Genomic DNA, 11230 nt, shown 5'->3' on the forward strand with positions numbered 1-11230 from the left:
GTGTGCGTGCGTGTGTGTGTGTGTGCTTTTTTAAAGTGGCATAGATTGTTGTTTTTTTTTTTCAATTCTCTTTCTTTTTCTTTTTTTTTTATATAATAAATTGAAAATGTTTTTTATGCACAGCTGGGCCAGTTTAGCAGCCTGTGCGTGTGTGTGTGTGTGTGTGTAAAAGAAATATTTAAATGTGGCATAAAAAGCGCTAAAGGCGAGCCAAGCCCCACACACACACACGCACACACACACACAAATGCATTGCCCATGTGTGCAATTTGCTTAAAACTTTTTTGCGGCACCGCCCTGCGCCAAAAAGCCAAAGTTTTTGGCCACCAGGCCCCACGCCCCCCGCCCCAGCCTGCCTTCCTTATATACAAGACACACGCACACGCACGCATGCACACACTTATATACATATGTGCATATACAGCTCACACACACACGCACGCACGCACGCACACATGCTTATATCATACGTGTATGCATAATTCAATGTTTTTTTTACATATTTTTTTGGCTTGACGAAATCAATTGCTGAGCATAAAGAAAAATCAATAAAAATCATAATAATAATAAAATATATATATATATAAATAAAAGAATAAGAGTTAACCGTTGCGATGCCTCGTTTTTTCGTGTTGTTTTTTTTTTTTTGTGTGCGTTTTGCCTGAAAAATTTGTCCAAGAATCGTTTTTGAGTTAACAAATGCAAATTCGAAATCAAATTAAAAACCCGTCGAAAATCGAATTCAAAAATGATCAAGAGGAAGCAGAAGCAGTAGAGGAAGACAAAGCAGCGGTACAGTAAGAAGAAGATAACGAAGAGCAAGATGATGATGATGAAGAAGAAGCAGCACAACAGCAGTTAAATATAAACCTGAAACGCGCGTTGAAAATTGTTGTTGTTCTTTTTTTTTCTTGTTGTTCTTTTTTTTTTTTACATAAATCCATTTACACACATACATGCACACATGTATGCACACATATATATATGTATATGTATATGTATATGCAAATGGAAATGCCGTAAATATTTGCATTTGTAAACCCAGCTGGCACACCGAACGCCTTTTGGATTCGTAAACCCAACAACATTTTGTCATGGTAAGTTAACCAGAATGTGTTTTACATCTAGTATATATCTTAGTGTATTAATATATGTATCTGAATGGGCATAGAAGATTACGCAATGGGTTTGAACCTTAAAGGAGAGCCAGTTATTGTATGTGAGCTGGAAAGGCCCATTGACAATATTTGGCTCTACGTATTATACATATGTATATTCGAACATCCAAGTTCTGTACAACTTCTAGGGCAATTGGTAGCTACCGGGATCTGCCTATATATATAGGATATATATGTAGAACAGTGGGAAATGTTTGCAATGGTTTAAACTATACCAAAGTCCCCAAAGTATTACTATATTATATATAATATAGCATATATAGACAGATTAATATACTATATTATATATATTCTATATAGCATTGGGTTTAAGTTTAATATGAACTTTTTCAAACATTTACCAAGTCTTAAAAGTCTCTAGAGTGAAATATATATACGCACGATATATATGTATGATATTCCTTTTAATATTTGAGGTATTTCTATAAACTGAACAATTTGAAATTGGATACAAAATGGGAGTATTAGGATTTTGGGCAAATGTCAGTTAGACATCAGCATATCTGTTCCTTAAAAGTGTATATATATGCATATATATATATATATTATTAATCAGATCTACGCTCGGATTCTGTCTTGTGAGGTTTGAACTTTAAACATTGAAGACATATTTATACGCAAGTCTCTGTACTTTTCAAGGTGTGTGGCTAGGAGGGGGAAGAAGAAGAAATACAGTTGCTGGTTCAAATCTTTATATGCTTGTGCAGTCGCTGGTTCAAATCTTCATTTGCATGTGCAGTCACTGGTTCAAATTTTCGCAAGCTTGCATATTCGCTGGTTCGAACTTTGGAATGCTTGAAAAGGTTCGAACTTTCGAGCTCTGCAGTCGCTGGCTCAAGTTTCCGACTACTTGTACACTTGCTGGTTCAAACTTCCGCCTGCTTGTACAGTAGCTGGTTCAAACTTCCGCCTGCTCGTGCAGTAGCTGGTTCAAACTCCCAAGTGCTTGTAGCTGGTTCAAACTCCCAAGTGCTTGTATAGTCGCTGGTTCAAGCTTTCGCCTGCTCGTACAGTAGCTAGTTCAAACGCCCAAGTGCTTGTTCAGTCGCTGGTTCAAACTCCCAAATGCTTGTATACTCGCTGGTTCAAACTTCCGCCTGCTTGTACAGTCGCTGGTTCAAACTCCCAAGTGCTTGTAACGGCATTTCAGCGCTAGGATCTGGTTAACTTTTAGTCGGGCATTTTCAAAAGGGAAATCTCGCTTTAAACACTTCTTTAAACTTGTTGCAAAATGGTGGATGGATGGGTGGGTGGGGTGTAGGGGGGTAGGGGCGGGGAAGGGATGAGTGATAAGAAGAAGAAATTGCAATACGCTGGAAAATTGGTGTCCCTGCTTGGGATATCGGATATACGTGCAAAATACATAATTGAATTGTGATTGACGTCAGCAACACGTAACCCTCGACTCGACTCGACTCGACTCGACTCGACTCGGGGTTTAATATTACAGTTATTAATTAGTCGAGATATCGATATTGGGAGAATATAGAGCGAGTGCATTTTCTTTTATAATTGTTAATTTTCTTGGAAACTCTGCGTAATGGGATATTATTATATGTTGTGTGCGTGATTGCGTAATGTGGGTGTCCCTCCCCACCCCTCCCCTCCCCGCCCCTCGCTCCCTTCGTTATCCAACTATAACGGTTCATTGGGTTTCGGTTTGCCTTTAATTAAAACTCAAAGACATCGTAATTGAATTGAATATCGAATTGCAATGTTGCATAAGCATAAATGATGTCCCTCAATTCGAATTATGATTACGAAAGATTTGAGCTCATTTCGTTTGATTCGATTCGATTTGTTATCAAGAAATCGGTCTCAGGATTGTTCCTAACGTATATTCGAGATCTTTATGCGTTTATTTATAGCTTCTTCTACTTTTTCGACTTGCTAACTAGCATTTAAATTATGCAAATATTACTGCTGCTGCTGCTGCTTCTTCTTTTGCTTCTTTCTCTTCTTCAAATTTCTCTACTTCGACTTATGCATATGAATATATACTATATACTATATAGATATATATATATATATGTATAGGTATTATTGCCTTCAATATGGACAGAAAGACGTGGCCTGTGCTTTTGTTGTGCCTTCGCTTCTCTTTGCTTCTCCCCCCCTCTCTCCCGCTCTCTCTCCCTCTCTCTCTCTCTCTCTCTCTCTCTCTCTCTCGTGTCACCTTTGCCGCTTTCGGAACCGTCTCACGTAGAAATTCTTGTTCAACCGGTTTGTCATTTTTGTTGCTGTTGTTGTGGTTGTTCTGCTTCTTCTTGTTATTATTATGATACTCGCCACCCCGTTCAGGTAAGCCGTAACCCCCTGCCTCAGGTAACGCTGCACAGCATTTGATACCCTGGCAAAAAATAAACTAGTACAGGCTCCTTTAAGCACGTGTGTGTTTCAGGTGATTACCTCGCATACAACTCGTTTCACAACTGAACTCCACGAATTCTCATATCCTACAACAGTTCTCTATGGAAAAAGCCATCAGTGGACAGATTTCGTATGCTCTATATAATGTTGGGCTACAATCTGACATGCCTTAACAGATATCTTGTAGCCCAATTCCACTGTGAACATTTCATACATTCTTTGCGTATGTGAAGTATGTTGCCTGTACAGTTTCCCATAGGAAACCACATTTGTCACATTTGCAAGAAATGTTGACATTGGCCCCGATTAATAGCCCAATTCCACTGTGAACATTTCTTACATTTCATTGCGTATGTGAAATATGTTGCCTCACATTTGTCACATTTGCAAGAAATTTTGAAATATCACAATTCCACTGTAAACATTTCTTACATTTCATTACGTATGTGAAGTATGTTGCCTGTACACATTTGTCACATTTGCAAGAAATGTTGACATTGGCCCCGATTAATAGCCCAATTCCACTGTAAACATTTCTTTCATTTCATTGGGTATGTGAAGTATGTTGCCTCACATTTGTCACATTTGCAACAAATGTTTGCCCCGGAGTAATTCGTGTTTTTTGTTATATGAAAAATATGAAAATATCATTTAAATTTAATTTTAAATTTGACAATTGTCACAATTTCAACATTTAACGATGATTTGTTTATGGCATGATTTTGCTAATGGAATCGCAATTTGTAAATGTTACAAATGTTGAGCATAGTGGAATCAGGCTGCCAAGTTCTCTCAGAAATTGAAAGATTTCTCAAAATGCACATAACTTTACTATTACTATATACCATAAAACGCTACAATAATCAATTGAAATAGTTTTTTTTTTTTTTAACGAAAATTTTCGAATTACAAGATTTAACACAAATTTTTGTTTGTGTGCCTCGCATTTCTAGGGTATTTTGATGAATTGGTCTTTTTCTTTATTTTCTTCTTCTCTTCTTCTTCTTAGTCATGTTGCTCAGGTCATTTAAATGCGCTTCGCAATCGCATATTGATTTTTTTGCCCTACCCCCTCCCCCCCCACCCCACCCCCCTTTCCCACTCCCTTGCCCCACAGAGATCGCCGAAACGTCGTAGCAAACAGATAGGCAATAAAAATGTGTGTTTGTTTGTTTTTTCCTTTTCCTGCTATTTTCGGGCATTGCTGAAATTTGGCAACGCTGCATGCTTTATATATGTATGTGTGTGTATGTATGCATATGCATGTTGTGCTCGCTCCAATTTGTGCCGTCCCTTTCGCACTCGCTGCAACGCAACGTCCTTGCGACGGCAAAAATTAACTGCAATTTGAGAGGCCTGCGAATCCCCCGCACCGCCCCGCCCCGCCCACCACACAACACCCCCAACTCAGCCCGGACTCTAATGCTTCAGCATACATGCATGGCACACATATGTACATGTGTGTGCGTGCGTGTGTGCGTGTGTGTGTGTGTGTGCGCTTTGTTGTTGATTGGCCGCCGTTTCGCGTAAAATATGCAAACTAAATTACAGCAATTTAAGCCGTTTGCCCATTTATTTATGGCACGTCAGGTGGCGCCCCCTGCCGGCCGGCTGGCGCTGCTCTAGCTATGTTCACAGTTCACAGTTCACAGTTATGCCAGTGTATATGCCCTGCCACGCCCACTTGACAGCAGCCGCCCTCCGCAGCGCTGAGTAGCCGAAAAAAAAGAAACAAAAACAAAACAGAAACAGAAGAAACGTCATTAAGCAAAGGACAAGAAGAGCAAGACGCAGGAAAAGAGTAACAAGGAGTGTGACAGTGTGTGTGTGTGAGAGAGAGAGAGAGAGGGAGGGAGAGAGGGAGAAGCAGCACAAATAACTGTCACTTGACATTTTAATGGAATTTTTATGTTTGAGCTGCGGCAGCACACAAATAAAAACAACAACAAGAAGCAGAAGGGGAAGAAGCAGAAGGGGAAGAAGCAGAAGGGGAAGAAGAAGAGCGCGACCAACAAAAAATCAAACCAATTGACACTGTGACTGATATGAAAAGGAAATCAAGTGTTAATTACGATCATATGTAAAAAAGTCGAGCGCAAAAAAAAAAAACAATCCAATATTGTTTTTGATAAAAAGGTTAAATATAAATATAATAAAAAGAAAAATAAAATCAAAATAAAAATATAAATATAAATAAAAGAAAAAAATGAAAAGAAAATGAACATAGAAACAAAATAAAATAAAATAAAAATATTAATAAAATAAAATAAAAATATTAATAAAATAAAATAAAAATATTAATAAAATAAAATAAAATAAAATACAAAAATAAAAAAAATAAAAAAAATAAAAAATTAGGGTAATTAAAAATAAAATTAAAAGAAAATAAAATATATAAAAATAAAATATAAATATATACATAAATAAAATATAAATATATACATAAATAAAATATAAATATATACATAAATAAAATATAAATATATACATAAATAAAATATAAAATAAATAGAATGTAAATATGAAATAGAATAATAATAAAATAAATATATTTTCGGCAGGCCGAAGATAAAATACCCTAGAAATTTGCCTATTGCAGAGCATAGTGTAGCTGGAAAATGCAGAATTTGATGAAAATATCTGGGGAAAACAGAATAGTTTTCCATATAGGCAGCTAACTCGATCGATTCTTTCTATAGAGCTATATATAATATATATTGATAGACAGAGAAGTTTACCATAAAGGAATCCAATTTTCGACATATCCTTCTCAAGGCAGCTATATAGGATATAGTGCTACGATCCGGCTGGTTCCGGCTGGTTCCGACTGGCTCCGACTGGTTCCGACTAGTTACGACATATGTTTTGCCTCTTCATGGGCTCGGAGACGTCTTCTTCCTTGCGTTACACATTTCACGCCTCAATTGTAATACCCTCTAGAAGTGTGTAAAAGGAGAGGAAAACCGGTTTGAGGCAAGCCCAACTCTTCTACCTACCCTCGTTAAGAGTTGTTCAAAAGGGTTGCTTTGCACTCGTTAATTATGCCACATTTCGTGTAGAAAATATTTAAGATGAATGAAGTGGATGCCAGCGTGGAAACCTTTTCAATGTTGTGGAATCTTGGAATGTTGAACAATTGCCCAACACTCAAAATGCCTGCTCCGATAAAATTGTTGTTGTTCAACCCTAAATAACTGAAATGTCGCCCTTTTATGTTACTTTTCTTATTTCTCTATTTTTAAGCATCTTAAATTGTTTATTCTTTACGACTCGAAGATTTTGGTCGTAACAGCCAGAATCTTTTTATGTTTACATTTTCATTAGTATTCTGTGCTTGGCTAGCTTTCTATTTGTATTCAAAGTACAATTCTCGCTCTTGAAAGTATTGGAAGATATTACATGGGAAATATAAAGCCTAAAGAACTTGGAGTTATAATACATAGACGAATCTATCAATAATATATATATATATTGTATAAAAAAACTTCGATTTAATCCCACAAATTGTCTTTTACATTTTCGATAAATTAGATAAATTAAATATACATTTACGGATAGAGCTATATATATTGTTAATGATAAAGCATATACATACATTATGTATGTATTTATATATACTTTTTGAGATCGAACATATCTCCTTATCGAAGATATCTTCTGCTCGGATATCTTCCTCTCGGAGATATCTTCCTCTCGGAGATATCTTCTTCTCGAAGATGTCTTCTCGGAGATATCTTCTTTTCAGAGATATCTTCTTCTGGGACATATCTTCTTCTTGAAGATATCTTCTTGGAGATATCTCCTTCTGCTTCTCGGACATATCTCCTTCTCGAAGATATCTTCTCGGAGATATCTTCCTCTCGGAGATATCTTCCTCTCGGAGATATCTTCCTCTCGGAGATATCTTCTTCTCGAAGATGTCTTCTCGGAGATATCTTCTTTTCAGAGATATCTTCTTCTGGGACATATCTTCTTCTTGAAGATATCTTCTTGGAGATATCTCCTTCTGCTTCTCGGACATATCTCCTTCTCGAAGATATCTTCTCGGAGATATCTTCCTCTCGGAGATATCTTCCTCTCGGAGATATCTCCTTCTCGAAGATACCTCTCGGAGATATCTCCTTTTCAGAGATATACAAATCAATATTTGGGATCTATATCTATTTATGTTTTCTATTATATTTGTTTTTGATGCTTAAAGCTATTTCTGTATTGTTTCTGTAATGTTCCGATTTCCAGTTGCCATTTCCATATGGATATCTATATATATATATATATATATATATATATATATATATTTGCATCATGTACATCTGTGGATGTGCGGGATGTTGTCCATTATTTAATTTATTGCAATTCCGAAAAACTGCATTCGCATGCATTTAGATTCAGGCTACATTAACTGGAACCTTCTCATAGTCTCTCTCTCTCTCTCGCTCTCTCTCTCTCTCTGCCTCTTCTCTATCTCTCACCTAATTCTTGATAAATTGTAAAATTCTCCAAATTCGCTTGCGAAATTCCAATGATTCATGCGAGAAATATCAAAATAGTTGCGAGTCTTGAACGGAGGATATAGAGAGATATAGAGAGAAACGGGAAATGGTGAGAAATATCGGGCTATATAGATATACGGCAGCTATGCCAAGCTCTGCTTCTTCTTCTTCTTGTTGGTGTTGTTGTTGTTGTTGTTGTGCTTCCTCTTGTTGTACAATAGAAATATTTTAGCTAGCATTGGGTTGCCCGGCAACATGTGTGCGTGCGTGGGAGTTTGTGCGTGTGTGTGTGTGCGTGTGTGTGCGTGTGGCTTGCAACAACCCTCAATAAAAGCATGCGTCCCTCAGCGCCTGGCCCATAAGCTCCCCCACCGCCCACCGCCCACCGCCCACCGCCCACCTCCTGTGCTCAGCACACGCCTACACACACACACACGAGCAGAGGGTGCACATGTGTGCGGCACATGCGTTTTGCCATTGTTGTTGTTGCTGCTGCTGCTTACTGTTGCACTTCGCAAGAGGAAGAAGCAGCTGCAGAAGATGATGATGATGATGATGATGATGGAGGAGATGGCGATAATGATAAAGTGGTGGATGAGGTGGATGCAGAGCGGCGGTTACTGCGGCCTGCGAATCTTGTGTTGCGTTGTGAAAGCTACAAAAACACACACACAAACACACACACACACACACACGCAAAACCTACGACACATTTTCTGGCTGAAAAAAAAAAAAAACACGTTTTCGCTGCGTCGCGTTCACATGCGCTTATTTTTGTACAACAGCAACAAAAATCATGAAATATGCACAAAAGCCAGCGACAACAACAACAACAGCAACAACAACAATGAAAACAAAAACAACTAGTGTAATAACTGATAAAAACACACGCAACAAAAACAACGCACACACACACACGCACACGCACACAGGCATAACAAAAAATAAAAATGAAATAAAAGCTGGCGCACTAAATTAAAGCTCGAACGAAAAATCAATACTTTACTTTACTCCACAGTAGCAGCGCAGCGGCAGAGCAAAAAGCAGCCAAACAACAACAGCCCAAGCAGGCAGCGGGCAGCGAGCAGCGAGCAGCGGGCAGCGGGCAGAACATCGACACTGGCAGCGCAGGCAGGGGCGCTATCTCAAATAAATTGCTTTCGGCCTACTCGTGATTTTTTTTTTTCGTTTCGTTTCGTTTAGCTTTATTTTTTGTTTTTCGTTTTACTTTTTTTCATTTCATTTCGTTTTATTTGCCTTTTCGTTTTTGGCGTTGTGAATATTTTACTGTACATATTTGTGGCTGGCGCTGCCGCTGCCGCTGCTGCCGTCGCCTGCGCTGCCGCCCACACAAAGCACACAGACGAAAGGAGTGCATATGTGTGTGTGTGTGTGTATTGTGTGGACTTTATGCCAGCGCGCCAATGCTCCACAATTATTATTATTATACGGTCGCCTTGTAAGTGTGTGTGTGCGTGTTTGTTTGCTTCTTCTTACACACGGTATTTTTTTACGTTTCACCTTGCACACCCGCACATCCCCTGCCGTCCCGCTGCCATCAACCGTGTGTTTATTGCTACGTTTTACTCGTTAGACTCGTTTGCTTCTACGTCTCCTATCATTTTTCATATATATGTACACATGTATGCCTATATATACACATATATATATGTATATATACAGCGGCAGCCACACAAGCAAGCATACAAATACAGCGCTTGCTGCGCTGCTCGGGGGATTTTTGTGCACGTCACTATGCACGACTCACCGACTGATTGTCGCTCCCGTCTGTCTAACTGTCTGTCAGTCAGTCGGTCGCACGCTCGGTCTGGCTGTCTGACGGTCGGCCGTTCGTTTGTTAGTTCGCTCGTTCGTTCGTTCGTTCGTTCGTTTTGTCGCTCGACTCGTTATGACGTTGCGAGTTTTGCTTGCCTTTTGCGCTCGTATTTATTTGTGTGCGTATGTGTGTGTATGTGTGGCTTGCTAGTGCATGAGTGTGCGTTCGTATTCAGTTGCCAACGGCGCTGCCTGCCCGCCGCCTTGCACTTGCTGTTGCGTCACCCGCGCGCCGCATAACCAATACACGAACAACATCGTACAACGTTGCTGCGCAGCAACATCGCTGCCTGCCCGCTGTTTTCTTTGCATTTGTATGGTATACATATATATATAATATACGTGTATATATTATATATGTATGTGTGTGCCTGGTATATAATTTATATACATACACACATCTATATATGTATGTATTTTATGTGTCTGTATGTGTGTTCAAGTTCCCGCGTTGTTGCTCTCTGTTTTTGCTCAACCTCAACAGTGGCCCACAGCTCACCCGCTTCCCTCCCCTTATGTGACGATAACGACCGACCGAGCGACTGACAGACAGTCGGTCGGTCGGTCGGTCGGTTGCTCGTTGCCCTCTCTCTCTCTCTCTCTCTCTCTCTGTCTTTCGGTGTCCCTCTTTTACTCTAAATCGTTTGCTTTGCGCGCAGCTCTTGCTGTCTCGCTCTCACGCTCTGGGCAGATGTGCCGTGGCAGCAGCGGCATCATTTTTTCTTCGTTCGTTGTTTTGCTTTTGCTTCGAGTTGGTTTTTTTTTTTTTTTTTTTTTTATGATTTCTTTTTATGCTATTATTATTATTATTATAACGCTGTTGGCATCGATGCTGGCTGCGCTGCTTTGCTTGTTTCTTTTTACGTATAGTTTTAAGCCTCTTTTTCATATTGTCGTCGTCTGCCGTTTAGTTGTTTTTGTTGTTGTTGTTGCCGTTGCTGTTGGTGGTGTGCGTGTGTTGTTATTTTTATTAATTTGTTTGCGCTGGGGCTGCTGCTGCTGCTGAAATTTGTTAACAGCGCATTTGGCTGGCGCGACGGTTGCGTCGCTGCCGCCGTCGCTGCTTTAATCTTACGCGTGCTTAAGGTTTTTTTGTTGTTATTTTTGCTGTCTTTTGCTTTGTGTGAAGTGCGGCAACGTTGCATATCGCTTGTTGTTGCCTTTGACTATATTTTGATTGCTGCCGACGTCGCTGGCTTTGACTGGCTTTTGGTCGTTGCGACGCTTGGCTGATTTTTTTTTCTTTTTGCTTGTTTGTGGAATTTGTGCTTAATTTTCGTTTATACATGTGTGTGTGTGTGTGTGTGTGTGGGTTTGAGAGTTTTTGCCGTTTGCTTAAATTCAATTCAATTT

Source organism: Drosophila novamexicana, unplaced genomic scaffold (assembly GCF_003285875.2).
Source record: "Drosophila novamexicana strain 15010-1031.04,08,12 unplaced genomic scaffold, DnovRS2.1 tig00001270-arrow-arrow-pilon, whole genome shotgun sequence".
Classification (NCBI taxonomy): domain Eukaryota; kingdom Metazoa; phylum Arthropoda; class Insecta; order Diptera; family Drosophilidae; genus Drosophila; species Drosophila novamexicana.